Below are 16,502 nucleotides of genomic sequence, written 5' to 3'. Positions count from 1 at the left end.
ACGACCACAGATCTCAGATGGTCCCTTCCTGCTGTCAGATAATAAGCCCATTCACTTTTTTACTCTCTACATGTCTATTTCATAAGTTCTCTTCTCCTTTCAGTCTCTGTGTTAGTTTTCTTTCGCTGCGTAGTAAATTACCAAAATGTTAGTGGCTTAAACAGCACACATTTATTATTTCAAAGTTTTCATGGGTCAAGAGTGTGGGCACTGCTTAACTGGATCCACTGCTCATGATCTCACAAGACTGTAATCAAAGTATTGGCTCAGGTGCACTCTCATCTAGAAGACTGACCTGAGGCAGTCCGCTTTTAAATTCATCCAGGCTGATGGCAGCATTCAGTTCCATGTGGCTGTATGACTGAGGGCCTGACTTCTTACTGGCTATTGGCAAGAGGTAGTAGCTCTCAGATTCTAGAGGCTGCCCAAGTTCTCTGCCATGTGACTCTCTTTGTAGTCACTTCACCGCTTGGCTGTTTGCTTCTTTCAAAGCTAGCAGGAGACTCTTCTCCGTGTGTGCTCGCAAGATGAAGCCTTATGTATTGAACCTAACCACAACCTGACTTCTCACTTCCTTTGCCATACAACATAATCAGTAGTGATATTCTATCCCTTTGCCATATTCTGTTGATTAGAATGAAGTAAATTTACACCTCCACTCAAATGGAGGGGATCATATGAGGTAAACACTAATAATTGTCTGTCTCAAAACCCCCCATTATTTCTTGCTTCTTCCTTACTCCCAGCCGATGACCTTAATTATTTCTATTTCACTGAGATAAATGAAGCAATCAAAAAAATAAAAACTTTCACAAACTCAGAAAAACACATATATTTAATCAGCCAGCATTTATTACCTGCATTTTCTAACTTTTCATCTATTACCATTAGTAAACTTGTCCTGCACCTATCTAAAACCAGTAATTTTGGTTGTACATTAAACCTTGACCTTTATATTTTATTCAAAGAACATCCTTCAGCAATTCTACCTTCTCTATCTTTTGTCTGTCAGATATATATATATATATATTTCATACATATGTATCTATTTCAGAGAGAGAGAGATATGTATTCATGGGATTACTTCCATTAACATGCATACATCTGTTTTTTTGTCCTGTCTTTAAAGACAAAACAAAACTTTCAAGCCCATTTTCCCCACCAGCTAACACCCTAACTCTTGTATTCCTTTGTAGCAAAACTAACAAAAGTATTTTCTCTCTTTTTCAATTTCTGTCTTCCCGTTCTTCCTTAATTTCACTTCACTCAGGATTTTGCCTCCATCGTTCCACCGAAACTGTTTTTCCAAGGATATCAGTGATGACCACATTGCTAATTCCAGTAATTTACTCTCAATCCACATATTAATTGACCTATCAGCAATACTTGTCATAATTAATCACTTCTACTTCCTTAATATGCTTTCTTTACTTAACTTCCGTGATACTACATACTCTTGGTTTTCCTCTTGCATCATGCCATGTGCTTCATCTCAGGATTCTTTGCTAGTTCTTCCCTCATCACCCCTCTTAATGTTGAAGTATGCCAGGCTTTAATACTTGAGACTTGTTCTGCATTTATACTGATTTTCATCTAATACCTTAGTTTTTATTCTGCTGACATCTGCAAATTATATGTCTGCAGTGAGAGGCAGGTTTACTATGAAATTAACAGAGCTTAAACCTTAGGATTCTTCACCCTCCCTCGCTTATTATAAAGCCCTGCACCAAATTTTATGTTCATAATTTTGAATGTATTTTCCAAAGATGTCCCTTAAAATTGTATATTATTCAGGCCCCTTATTACTTGGGTTCATATTTATCTCTAATCCAGCTCTCGGAGTGAAACTATAGACTACATCCAAATTGCCTGTCAGCACTTCCACTTGCATATCTAAATGGGCATCTTAAAGACAAGAAGTTCAAAACCTCCTCTGGAACTGCTCCACCTTTTCTTAGCTTTTACAACATCTCTGTTTAAGGCAACTCCATACATCCTCTTGTTCAGATAAAAATCTTGAATCCACAACATCTCTCTTCTTTCTTTAGCATCTGAAATCTAGTGTGTGTATGTATTTATATATGTATAGGTAAATACATATGTATACGTATCCTAACTATGTCTTACTATATTTACTCCTTCCCTAGTCCAAGCCTGAATTATTGCAGTAGCCTCCATTTAGGTTTTCCTACCTTTCTACCCTTGCGCTCTGAAGTCTCTTCTCCACTGAGCAGACCGAGTATTCCTTTTAAAATGTCATTTAAAAAAATTTCTTTGCCTATACCTGCAATAGTTTTTTCCATTTCGCTCAGTAAAAGCCACTATCCCCAAAATGATATCCATTAATTTACAAGACCTGGCCCTTGCCACATTACCTCTTTCTCTTCATTTCTTACCACTTATGCCTCGCTCACTCTGCCCCAGCCAAATTGATCGGCTTACTTTTCCATACTGACATTAGGCATGCTCTCACCTCAGTATTTTCCTCTTGCTTTTCTCTCTGCGTGAAATTCTCTTATTTCAGAGATCTACTTGGCTAACATCTTCAAAGCCTTCAAGTCTTTGTTCAGAATTCACCTTCTCAACAAGGTCTACCTGACCACTCAGTTTAACACTGCAACTTGGTTGCCCCTTACCTCAGTACTCCTGATTCCCATTATTTTGCTGTATTTTTGTTTTCACTGCCTCATAGAATACTATATACTTTATTATCACATTTATTATGTATTATCTGCTTTGCTTTCCCAGAAAAGACATTACATGAAAACAGGGATCGTTTTTTTTCCTCTGATATATCAAAGCAATAACCTAAGAACATAATAAGTTCTTAATAAATCTTTCTTCAGTGACTAGTTGGGAGAATAGTCTTACAGTCTATATGCTTTAAAAGTTATTTTTTATTTTTGAAAATCTCTTCTTCAAATGAAATTTTGCACAGAAGTTCTCTAAAAATATAAACCAACTGGAAAAAGAATACTTTTGATGGAATAAGTAGGTTAAGTTAATGGGACATAGCCTTCTTTGTTATACTTCTATTTTATTCCTTGTAGTACTCAAAGCACAATTTGAAAATCACTCAGGCTCTTGTCTCAAGGATTGTTATAACTATGTAACAGAATAATTAAGTTTAATTTAATTTTCTTCAGTGTATTTGTGTGAGTTGTGTGTGTTTGTATAAGTATGATGTCAGGATAGTGTTGTTTAGAAGTCTATTTAAGAAAGCCCTAGAAAAATAGTGAAACCCCAAATGCTCTTTTTAAATGAACTTACTGACATTATTATATACATTAGATTTTATGTATTTGCTTACTATTAAGTTGAACCTTATAAAATTGCTGATATTTGAATATAACTTCTTATGGCTCAACTTAGTTTATTTTATATACAGATCAAAATCTCCCAAAATTCCCAGGTTAAAATGAACCAAAAAAAAAAGAACCAATGGAATCCATATTAACAGAATGCACAATTTTCATATAAGTACATAAAATATTCCTTTAATACACAGACTTTGTTAAAATAACTTTGAAAGGGAAGATTTAATGTCATAGAAATATTCACCCCTTTAAATTAAAATATTAAAATTTATTGCACTTTTATTTTTCTTCCCAATTTTTTTCTGTTCTTCTGGGAAAACAAGAGAAAATTATTTTACTGTTAAAAAATAAACGCCTAAGAATTATCATAATATGAGTCATAAAATAATTACCAAAAAAATATTTGTGAGGGATGATGTACTTCTCTCAGAATTAAAATTTAGTATAAAATTATTATAATAAAAGCATGCGATATTAACACAAACAGATGTATTATTAATGAAACATAATAGATATTTCAGAAATAGATCCAAATTTATGTGGGAACTTAACTGTATTTTATCATGCATTAAAAAATGTGTAGTGTAACTTAGGGAGTAAGACAACTATGATCTCAAGCCATAATTCCAGGCTTTAAATCAAATCTTTGCCACTTCCTAATTTTATGATTTAAGGAACCATCTTTAACTTTGCCTTATGTGTTTTCTCATTGTAAAATGTGAATAATAAAAGAGCCTACTTGTAGAGTTGTCGTGTCTTAAATGAATCAATCCATGAGAAGCATTAGAACACTGCCTGATGCAGAGTAATACTTAAGTGCCATTTTAATTCATTTTAGAAAAGGACATTTTATTTGATAAATGGTACCAGTACACTTGACTATCCACCTGAAAGAAAATAAATTTATACATTCAGCTTATACAATATATAAAAATAAATCTCTGTATGTTCAAGATGAAGTTAGAGTGTTTGAAATCAACTTGAGGATGACTTTTTTTAAGAAGAAAGAAATCAAAAGCATGAAGAAATAGGTTAAAATATTTGAATATGTAAATATTTTATATACTTTTGGTATAGCAGAATACATTATTAATATGCAGAACATGGTAAGGCCCTTGGAAAAAATATGTTGAACAGATAGATATGACAGTGAATTGATAACTATACAGAGAACTTCTAGATCAATATAAAAAAAGGAGAAAATAGTTTACGGTTATATGAATTAGCATCACAAGATTGCACTTTTTTTTAACCAGATAGACAAAATTTTATGTGTGTAGATAATACACATATACCATCAATGCAAAAATTAATCTGTGTGTTTATAAATTAAAACTGCTGGCAAAGATGTAGGAGATAATCATTCTCTTACAATGTTGATGTAAGAAATGTTGTAACGTTGCAGATTTTGAGAATCTGTCCGGTAAAACAATGCACCGATACATAAGAATATAGAGACAAGGATGTATATATTGCAGTATCATTTAGAGGTGCAAACAGAAAAAAACTTGACCTGACAGTAGCATGGTTGAATAAATTACGGTATTCAGAATATTATGTGGTGAAGCTATTAAAAATAATGAGTTAGAGCCACATAAATTAGTGTAGAATAGTATTCATAATATACAGGGTCCGGCACAAATAATGCCCCTTTTTAATTACAAAATCTCATATTACAAAATCGTAAGCATGCAATTCTGTAACATAACAATATTACACTCAAGCACACCATATGACATTTTAGGTGAAATGTTCAAATTAAAATTATAAATTATTACACCCATATTATTATCCTACCAACCACACTCAAGCTGCCATTACTTCTGCCAGACCCTGTATTGTTTACAGGAAATTAAGTTGCTAGCATATGGCCCTCCTTTTAATAGTCAAAAAACAGTTTGTGTTCATGTATCATCAGAGTGATGACAAGGAATATGAACATTCTTAAGTTTTTTTTATATGTCTACTTTTTTAAATTTTATTTTTCAGTTAGAGTTTATATTCAATATCTACTTTTTAAGAAAATGTCTTAAGACTGAAAAGAAGATGGAAAAAATAATGATTTCAGTTGTGGTATATGCAGTGTTTTAAGGAATGTTAAGAGGGACTATCCCAAAAGATTGGGAAAGATTGGACTGTCTTTGAAATTACAGATCTATTTCAGCTGCTTGACTCCATTTCATCGTTGTGACAATGCTCTATTAGAGAGTTTCAAGAAGGGTCAACAGAAACTTCAGGCCTAGAGGAGGCATTTAGTAACTATCATAGGAAATGACAGGTGTTTCACATTTTAAAGTTATGCCAAATTAAATGGTCATGTAACATTTATAATATTTTTCTTAACATCAGAGGTTCTCAATCCTAGCTTCACATCACAGTTACCTGTGATACTTCTTATTTAATAGGTCTAGGATGAGATTAGACATCTGTATTTGAAAAGTTAGAGAAATATCTCCTGAAATCACTGAGATGTTTGGGAAATAACTGTTTACTGTATGAAAAGTGCACATTAGTTTATTAGAAGTGATGATAGTTGTATACTATATAACGCTGACTCCCCTCACAAACTTTAATTCAAGGCTTTTTTCATGAAATATCCTTTGAATGTTATTTGAAAAACAATTAATGAAAAAATACTTGATTTGTACAAAAGTTGAAGAGTAGTTGTTAGCCTTATCACTGAGAACAGTAATGGTTTACTAATTAAGACAATTTACATCTATGAAGAGAAATTACACAAAGGATGATTATCTTTTCAGGACATTGCAAGTCGTTTGGCTGTTGCCAAATACAAAGTTTCCCTTACCTTGGAGCTCCTTACGTGCAGATTAGTATTTTTTAAGATTGTTTAGCAATAATCTTGCAAAAAAATATGGAAAGTGGTTAAATGAGTGCTTTCTAATCATATTCCTTTTATTGCAGTCTTCTGAGTTTGTTAGTGTGCTATGCCATGTAGATGGTATGACCTTCACACCCAGGGGTGGGAATCCTAGGATCTTTTTGGAGGGCAAGTTAAGAATTACTCCTGAAAGCAGCATACCATTAATATTTTGAGGTTAAAATGGTGATACACCATTTGGTAAATGCTATGTTATGTGACCTTCAAAGCCCTTTTAAAGGTATGATTTTACGTGAAGATACATTTATGTTTATGGAAAGCCTAGGGCTTTTCACATTTTCAAATTGAAGAAAGTGGTACACTTCAGGGGGAAGGAGTTAATGAAAGTCACTCGGTAATTTGTTTTATATCCCAAATATGGTTCAGATATTGCTAAAAATGCATAGGTTGTTTTTTCTAGTATTAACTTTTAAGTAGGCAGATGTACAGTACCCTCTCTTGTTCGACTACCTGGTATGTAAAGATGGTTTGCTTGTTTCATCAACATTCTCCCTCCCGTCATAGCTGTGATTGTTCTTACACACAGTATGTTCTCAAGACAGACTTTATACATGCCTTTATATAACCAAAGCACGTAATGTCTCTATTTCGGAGTGTGCACTAGTCTTCTTGCTCTGTGTGCATGTATGCACAGTTCAATTGAATTTGTTTTACCTTTCCAGTAAAGCCATATAAAATGGAGAATTTCTAACATAGGAAAACTTCAAAGTTATCTAGTTTATTTTCAGGTTTTAATTTGATGTTAAAAATGCTTAGAAATAGAAAAATATTTTGCATACTCACTCAGGCAAGAGTAGTTTTACCAAATTAGAGAGTTTGATTTCTGCTAGATAAGGCATAAACAATTGCTTCCTGTCATTCATTTTTCTAATTTTTTATTTTTGATTGAGAAATATTTCAGGAGATGATAAATTGGTCATTTTCATCTCTACTTCTGAACTTAATGTTTTACAATTCATTCTATTAGTGTTTGGTTTAGCTATTTTTTTTATCAATTAGATGTTACACTCCTATTACTCAAACTATTTTTGAAAAAGGAATTGTTCTATTTTGTTAACTAATTTCAAATTGCTTTTAGCCAAATAATAGAAATTATAAAATTAATGTATTCTTATTTGTGGTTCATTAAATATCAGAAGTGAACTTACTTTCATCTATATATAGAAAAAGAGCTTACTGTTGTGACCAATAATACATTGTGTTAAATTGCAGACATGGTTCTTTAGCCTCTTATGTATGTCTTTGCTTATCCAAAATAATAATGAGTAAGTCATGAAATTTTAATTTTCTTAATGACAGTCATTTGTGGTAATAATTATCACTGTCCCTTTACTAGTAAGACACTGAAATGCAGATATCTATTATTTTTTAAAAAATGAGTGTTGCATTCAGATAAAACTGTTGGTGAAATTAAAATATAAGAAATGTTGAATTAGATGATTAGTAAATATAAAACACCTACAAGCAACTATAATTTGACTTCAGTAATATAAAACCTGTCAAAAATATGCACATATCAGTCTTTTCAATTAATAATATTTTAGTGGTAGAAATGATTGAGTAAAAAATTTGTAAAAAACAACAAAAAACCCAAATTGTGACAGTGTTCTTTATAATTACCTTTTCAGTTACTTTCAATAATATCTAATCAGTCTGGTTACAGCATAGTGTGTTAAATCAGCCTGTGAACAAACTCAGAATTTTAAGAAGCTCTGTATTCCTACATTATCTTTGTGGTTTTCCTAAACAAGCATTTAGCTTAATTATATGATTCTTATTTAAAATTATGATTTAAAAATTTTTATTTTATAATTTAAAAGTGTTTTTTAAATCTACTTATGTGTCATGTATCCACTCACTTTTTATATATATTTGTAGTCTTTCTTTGTAATACTACCTGGCTATCAGCTTCATCAGAGCAAGATCTTAATCGTTTTTATTTAGCTCTATATCATCAACAACACGAATAGTAACTTGGGTACAGTAGGTATTCAATAAATAATTGTGCAACGAATACCAAAAATTTACTAAATTTATTTTAAATGAATTATTTACTCTGCTTTTGCAGGATTTATTTATTCAGCAGCCTAATTAAGGAATAATTTTTCCATTTCCTTTTGTTGTGCTGCTTCTAAAAAGTTAAATACAATAGTTTATATGATATAAAAAATGCTTACCTGGTGAAATTCAGTCTTTTTTCCCTTTATTTCAGTTTTATCTACATATAATTTTACATTGTTTAATCCAAATTCTACATATATTTTAAATTTTGCATTATTTTCATAGTCTTTGAATTTTATAATTTCTATTTTATAATTTATAATTTTAGATATTATAGTTTAATTTTATAGCATTAGTTTTCATAGAGTATACAGTGTTTTCTGTTACATGAAATTTTCCAATTTTGGATTATTTCCCCGATGTATGATACTCATTTTATAACGTAATTGTATACTAAAACGTGACTTCCAAAGGCAATATGTACTACTACAAATATTATTTAAAAGAAAGATATTAATAGTTAAGCCTTATTAGATGGGGGGAATAGTCATTCCCCCATCTATATTGGTCTGTGCTTTTTTAGGGGGAGGTGGTGTTAATTTTGCTGTTGTACTTTGAATATCTTTGATCATTTTAGAATTTAAGCATTTTGTTGTCCACACAGGTTTTTACTGTTTATTTTTTAATAAATTGTTTTTTTTCACTTTTACCTTGCCCTAGATTACTATATCAATACCTTTGTCTTTAAATATTATCTCTGTGTTAACTCTCAAATTTCTCCCAATCTTCAAACCCACAACCAGTCACTTAACTTATGTCTCCACCTAAATGTCTGAAAAGCATTTCAACTTAAAATATCCAAAATAGAATTCTTGTTTTCTCTGTCTTTATATTTTACCTCTCTTTTTCACCATCTACTTCAGTATACACAACTCCTACTTTTATGTTCATAGCTGTTTTTCACTGTTTATGTTGATTGTTATGACCTTTAAAATACTCAACTGAGAACATAAATTTTCATGCAAAAATCCCAAGTATTTCAGATACAATTTTTCACTTACCAGAATTAAGAACTCTGAACATATATCTATTTATATATCTACCTATCTATATCTATCCATCCATCTGTATCCTGAAAGATCTAAGAAGAGAGGGTTTAAAATAATAACAAAATAATAATCTTAATAGAGCTTTTGATAATTCGATGCATAGATGATGTGAAATGGGACTTTTAGAAAATTTAATCTCAATTTAATAAAATCTGGTTTAGTAAGCATTTAGAATACCACAAATTATTTTCATTTGTAATGATAAAACTGCCCTATGATAGGTTATCATTTATAACCCTCACAGTTTCTTTATAATTACTTTAAGTTCTAATCATTTTCCTTTTTGATGCAATTATGTGTTGACTGCTTTTCTCAACATAAAAGGAATGATTTGAAGTATTTTTCTCCTTTTTTTCTTACATATAAAGAATAATTTTTTCTATTTTTCTTATTTCTATTTGAATCGTTTGGAATGTAATGTGATACATATATATTTAAAATATGAAGTAGTCCCTGAAAGAAAAAGCTTTGAATAATGCTTCAAGGGGAAAAATGACAAAATTACATTAAAAAATGGTTAGGTTAAATTTTATTTGCCTTTAGAAATTTCTTGAGGATTATCATTCATTGTCTTCTTTCAAGACACAATAAAGAGATATATGGTCTGTCATTGCAGCCAGAGGGAAAAATATGTGTGACCTTTTGGAAGAAGATATAAAGTAGAGTAAAATCTCCACAAAACTTTTAAAGTGAATTATTTTGAGGTAAAAATGCAATTGCTTGAAGCAAGGCAAGAGGTGGGAGGTAACTGCATCGGTTAGGAATTGTGATTATAATTCAGTAGACTCTGTCATTTGAGCCATCTTACTGATTGACCTAGTTCATCCCTTCATTGAGTAAACACGAATACATTTGTATTCTAGACTTTTAGAACCAACCTGACCAAATTTTTTATGGCAGAAAAAGACAAGCCACAAGCTTCATGTGTAAGAAACTACAAAATAATATAGTAAAAACATCATACATCAATATTTAAGAGAAAGGTATATAGTATGTACTTAATTATTTAATTATTATAATGTTATTGGCTTTCAAATGATCATAAATCTGTGAATATTACAATTTTAGTAATTCGGTAAGATTAAAGCATCTGTACATTTTTTTCATATTTTAGTATAGTTGCAGTGTAATCATTGAATTGTAGATTTTAGGGGTGATAGAGAATTATTTTTGTTTTAAGAACCCAAAGTCACATTTTTACATACAAACACACACACGGCCGTAATGGAATCTTTCAAATAGTTTTTTATTCAGTTATTATGCATATCTATATTTTATTTTTTGGCTTTAGTTTTTAAACCATTATCCAATTTATAACTTCAACCAAGTGCAAATAGGAAATGGAAAAATTAAATAATTTAATCTTCAGGAGAGTAAAACATTTTAAGAGAGGTATCTGTTTCACTCTCATATAAGCCAGCATAGGATAAGGAACACAGTAAGAAATATATAAAAAATACTTTGACACTTCTGGTTTTAGGAAACCAGGATTAAGTTTACGAAGTATGAGTCTATTGCATTTGAACTGCCCTTGCAAGACACAGAAGATTTCAAAAGTCAAAAATGTATGAGTTTTAAGGGGGAAAACTGTGTGGAAATATTAGTAACATTTCAGTCAGTTGGAACAAATGAATAAACTAAGGCAAAGACCTGGACAAGCACCTAACATAAACTATATTCAGGAACTAGCAGGTAAAGTGTGTGTTCAACATAAGACACTAGTCGTAAAAGATGAAGCTGGGAAGACAGGTCAGGACAGGGTATGGAGAATTTGGAATGCCTGTATAGGGAGTCTGGATAACAAAGGTAGATGACAAGGAGTGTCACTGGACGCTATTGAGTAGAGTGTTTCATAATACTAAAATGAAAACTCCTCAACCACAGTCTTTCCAAGCTGTCTGATTATATAAATGATGAAGCTGAAGTGATTTGACAAAGATGACCTAGAAGAGCCAGGGTGAAGTCTGTATTTCCTAACTGCCAATTCTGGATTCTCTTCATTATATCACATGTTACATAGGATAAAACAGTAGGACTGGACAAGAAACATACAGGGAGGGAAAAGACAACACTGCCTAACAGGATGTAGGGATTTAGGGAGCAAGAGAAGTCACAGATGGCTCCCAGGTTTAAAACCTGGTATTGGCAGTGGGTTGTGGGTAACAATACATAAAAAGACAGAATGGTATTTTATGATAGGCATTAGACATGCTTGTGAAAACTACTACCTTTGATTTGGTTATCAAAAGTGAGGAGATTAGACAGAATAGTACAGAGTTAAAAGAGCTGATTTTTACTCTTTTTAGATACTTGTATTCGTATAGCTGTGTGGTATTTTCCATACAAGCAGTAGTGTATGGAAAATAATAAGTAATACAAGAATAAATAATACATGTACTCACAACTGTAAACCTACTTTTGCCCCACCTTGTATTTTGTCAAATCAGTACTTTTCAGGAAGGCATTTATTTATGTATATAAATCTCTACTCAAATGCAAAGTTACAATTTTTTCTATTTATTTTGGTCAGTAGTTCAATATAGACCCCCAAAATGACACAAGCATGTCCTTTGGACACTGCTGTAGGGTGCCTCCGGAGCCTAAGGTGTAATACCTTACAGAAATGAAAGAAACTTACCCTATTAGCTCATGAGGGAATATTTTGATAAAAGGTAAATTCATTTATCCACTTGTGTCTCTTTACCAGAGCTATAGCATCTTGACTTTTAGAGCATCAAGAGATAAAGTAAAATGTCAATATCTCTCTTGGATAGACAATTAATACATGATATAACAACGTAAAAATATTTTCAAAGATACTGTTTGGTTGGTTACAAATTATAGAACTCCAACTCAAAGTGGCTTAAACAAAAAGGGAATTATATTGATTCTGTGCTGGCTTTAAATACTTAGATTCAGATGCCAAAATGCTATCAGAAATTTCCCTACATTCCTGGGGTTTCCTTTTACCTAGGTTAATTATTTTCAGTCTGGTTCTCCTCTTGCCATATGATGAAGAAGATAGTTACTAGTAATTCAGGGTTGTGCTTTACTAGGTTAGAAACATAAGTATCTCTATCCCAACAGTTTCTCCAAATTCTGAGACTAACTCACATTGGACCATCTTATGTCTTTTGCTTAATCCCAAATCAGTAAGTAGCTGAATGAATGAATGAATGAAATAACAGGTATCAACTATTGATAGGAATTGCCTTATGAATGTAAGGCCATACATATGTAGCAACCCTAAATAATATAGTCCACACTTTTGATTTAGATATTTTAAATTATAATGGAATTTATTTCACATTTATTTTAAAGTAGGGCTTAATGAAATAGTTGAATAATTTTCCTGCCATGGTGAAGACATATGATACCTCACAGATACTCAGACCTTTCTTTATAAGACCATAATGAGTTGGAGTTCTTAGATGGCAAAGGAATAAATTTGTCCTAATGTTTATTTTTCAATCAAAAACATATCAATATTAAAACCTACTTATTTGTTATTTTTAAGTCTTTTTCATAGGATTCCCTGTGAAATCCAACCACATAGAGATTCTTCTTTTATGGTTGCAGATTATCAGTACTAAAATGGGTTTAGATTTGAACAGGAACCGTGTAACACAAAGATAACAGAGGAAGCTTATGGGAATATTTAATAGTGCAGAATGGGATACCGATAGTACAAAAATATGAAAGTCACTTAGACAAATACAATCACATCTCAAAGGTTTTCTTACCCCTTCTCCTTCCAATTAGATTTTGTATTTCCTTTATACCCTTTAAATATTTTTTGTACAAGTTCTTTGGAGACTTTTCTGCACTGATGCATTTACATATCTGTTTTTTACAACTAATCCAGAGGTTCCTTAAAGGCAGGGACAGTGTCATATCCTTTATCTCCAGCTCCCAACACAAGGCTGGGCCACTCAGTATGCATTTCATAAAAGACTGGATGGATGGTAAAACTATAGATCATAGTCCTGAAGGGAAATCTGATGTGTAACTATCAAGAACATTCCTGGTTTAGTTGACACATGTTACACCAAATAATTTGTGTACTGTTTAAGATCCAGTTCTTTTTTCTCTCAGTCCTCTAGAAATGAATGAATACATATATTTGTGTCATTGTGTTAACAGACTTCACCAAAGAAAATGAAGCTGTACCTATGATTAAAAGTTGATAATTATCATTTTAGTGGGGATGCAAGCATTATAAATGCACAGACTTTTCCTTTAGTAAAGGCTGTATTCCTGTATCTAAGAAGTAAGCAAATGGGCCATCTCACATAATTCTTCACACTTCTTTTCTCCCCCATCCCCGCCCTCCCCACCCAGTATTCAGTTGCCCACCATCTGCAAACTTCACATCCATGTCTCATTTCCTCTTGGCTTTGACTTAACACATAAAATGGGAATGGAGCACTACTCTCTCTGAGATATTATTTATACAAATGAATTTTTTTGTCTCAAGTTCTTCTTAAAGAGTCTGTTTTATGTCTGTGTCCATATTAGATTAATATGAATTGTGCAAATAGATATGGATATATTTTTAATTCTTTATGAAAAAAAGATAGTGTAAAAATCTAAGAGGTTTTAAATGTCCTTGTGTCAAAAATATACTTTGGGTGACGTATTTATTGTCTAGGCTATTAAATATTTATTAAATTTGGGATTTAATAACTTTATTTCCTTGCATTTCTAATTTAACTTCTAAGTAATCTTATACAGAATTATTACTATCTAAAATTAAAAAGTGCTATATATTATCAATATTAATATGCAATCAATATCTTAAATCATAAGACATCTTTAGTTGTATGTGGACAAATGCCAGAATTTGGGGGCCACTTCAGAATTTGATAAAACAGCAATTATGGATGACAACATTTTATATAGAATTATTTCAAATAGTTTAAATTCCAGAGAATAGTATGTACTACATAAAGATACTTTTAGTATAAGGATAGATGATGTAGTGTAATTCTTTAATTTACAAAGATGTGGATTTTTTGAAAGATGTTTACTTTTATGAAGTCTACACAGTTTCTAAACTATACATTATTTCAGAGCTTTTGAATATTTAAAATAAATATCATTAAAGGGAAAAATAAAAAGAAGAAAGATAAGTGATGTGCAGTTATGCACTACTTAAGTTTTTTTGAAGGACAGAAGTAGTCCCAGAGTTAAAAAATAAATTTAAATTTAAAAACTGTGGATACATTAAATATAGTGAGAAAATAGTGTACACTATGGTAGAAATAAATACCATATGATTGTCACAGTCCCATAGAAGCTTTAGATGATTTTAGACTGAGTGTTATAAAATTATGTATTTCATTACTTTTTATTGATTGTATATAGATTTCATAGTTAACCTTTCGTGTGCTGTTCTCTTCCTGGGTTATATCACACAGGTAATCAATACGTTGAGCAAAACAACAGTGATATTAAAATTTAAAATAATTTAAGAACAGCTCTTGAAATTTTTGGTTGATTAACATGTTTCTTCCTAAAATTTATTTTAAAACACTATAGTTTGTTAGTATATAAATGTTTTCAACAATGTTTTATTGCAAAATTATTCTGATTTTTAAAAGAAATATTTATAAAGTATAGTATTTGACATTCAGGATTTATATCCTTAAAATAAATTTTCTCAATATTTTGTGTGCATAGGATAAAATATAAGGATGGTTTTAATTCATCTTTATAATCGAGTTAAGATGTAATCATGGTTAAACTTTCAAATTATAACACTTAAACATACTTCAATTCACCATTTCAGACAAGTAATTTTCCATAAAAAAAAAAAGCCTGTGAACAAAATTATCATGTTAAAAACTTATTTCTCAGTCTTCTTGAAACTGAATGCATTTAATCACAGTGAATATGAGGGATGTATTTGACATTCCTAAGAAATGTTTGTAGAAAATTTAGATTTCTTTTCAACAAAATGAAATTATTATATAGACAAACTGAATGAAACAAAATTCTACTGTGATTATAAATTATATGTGTGAAATGAAAAGTGCATGTGTATGTATTTGTGTGTGCATCTGTTCATGTGCATAATATGTGTGGATATATTTATGAGGTGACACAGTCTAGAATTTGAATTTATGCTTTCATTATTTGCTACCTTCAAGAGCAGAATGCCAAAAATGTGTGGCCTTATTTCTTTAAAATATTCTTACTTAGATTTGTTATAAAGATAGTATGGCAATACTTGCTAACCATTAACTTATTAAATATCTGATAGAATATCTAAACTACGTTCCTGCTTACATCTTAACAGATTATTTCAGCCTGTCCATTTTTAATGTCTGTGACAAGGGAGGCGTCCTTCAGTGCTTTGTCAGTGACACCACTCAGTCTTTTATCCACCAAATGAGTCGTGAAACACTGCCATGTGTATTTTTGCGCTACCAAAATACAATTTAAAATGTAAATACCTATATATTTTAGGGGTTATGGAGGATGCCATATTCATTCTATACTTTTTATTTGTCTGATTAAATAAATAATTAAAAATATATGAGCTTTTGTGGCTGGGTGGCTGGATGTTTCCATACAAATTGGCTAAAATGCCTATATCTTACATGGGTACATTAGATTGTTATAGGTATACATGAGGCTGCAGTAATTTTTCAATAACCTTTGGTAAAGTGATTTTAAGCCCTATTTTTAAAATGTAACTATGACTGCCAAAAAAATAGGAATTGTCTACCTAATCAAAATAGTCATTTTACAAATTTAGATAGAACATGTAGGTAATGTCATTCTCAAAAAGCCTTAACCTACCTAAAAGTGATTGAATTGTTTTTATTAATTTAGAAATATTTGTTATTTTATAAGGTTATATGTTATGTATCAGTTTAACTGAAAAACTAAAATACTACTAATTATTTTATTGTTCTTTATCTCTGAAAATATCAGTTGTGAAACAAGTATGGTACTAAATAACATGAAAATTGCTAGGTGACAAGGAACATGAAATTAATGTTTTTGAAGGAGCTCAAGCTAGAACTTGCCTACATTTCCTGTACTAACTTTGCTTTATAATCTTGCACCCTTTGTTTTAATATGTGTTAGAGTAAAGATATTCTTCAAGTACAATAAATGAAGATTCAGCAGTAGCATTTTGATTTTGGAGCTATATAAAAATGTTAC

The 16,502-nt window shown here is 31.1% G+C and overlaps 1 protein-coding gene across 6 annotated transcripts in view; it reads left to right on the top strand.

Annotated features, from left to right (window-relative positions):
• Positions 1-16,502, top strand: part of NOVA1 (NOVA alternative splicing regulator 1) — a 148,384-nt gene that overhangs the window by 125,833 nt on the left and 6,049 nt on the right. The gene's annotated exons all lie outside the window — the stretch shown is intronic.

This window comes from Pteronotus mesoamericanus, unplaced genomic scaffold (assembly GCF_021234165.1).
Source record: "Pteronotus mesoamericanus isolate MK-2021 breed Mesoamerican mustached bat unplaced genomic scaffold, CSHL_Meso_final contig_46, whole genome shotgun sequence".
NCBI lineage: Eukaryota > Metazoa > Chordata > Mammalia > Chiroptera > Mormoopidae > Pteronotus > Pteronotus mesoamericanus.
Note: the sequence above shows the minus strand (reverse complement) of the source record. Positions and strands in the feature narration are given on the sequence as shown.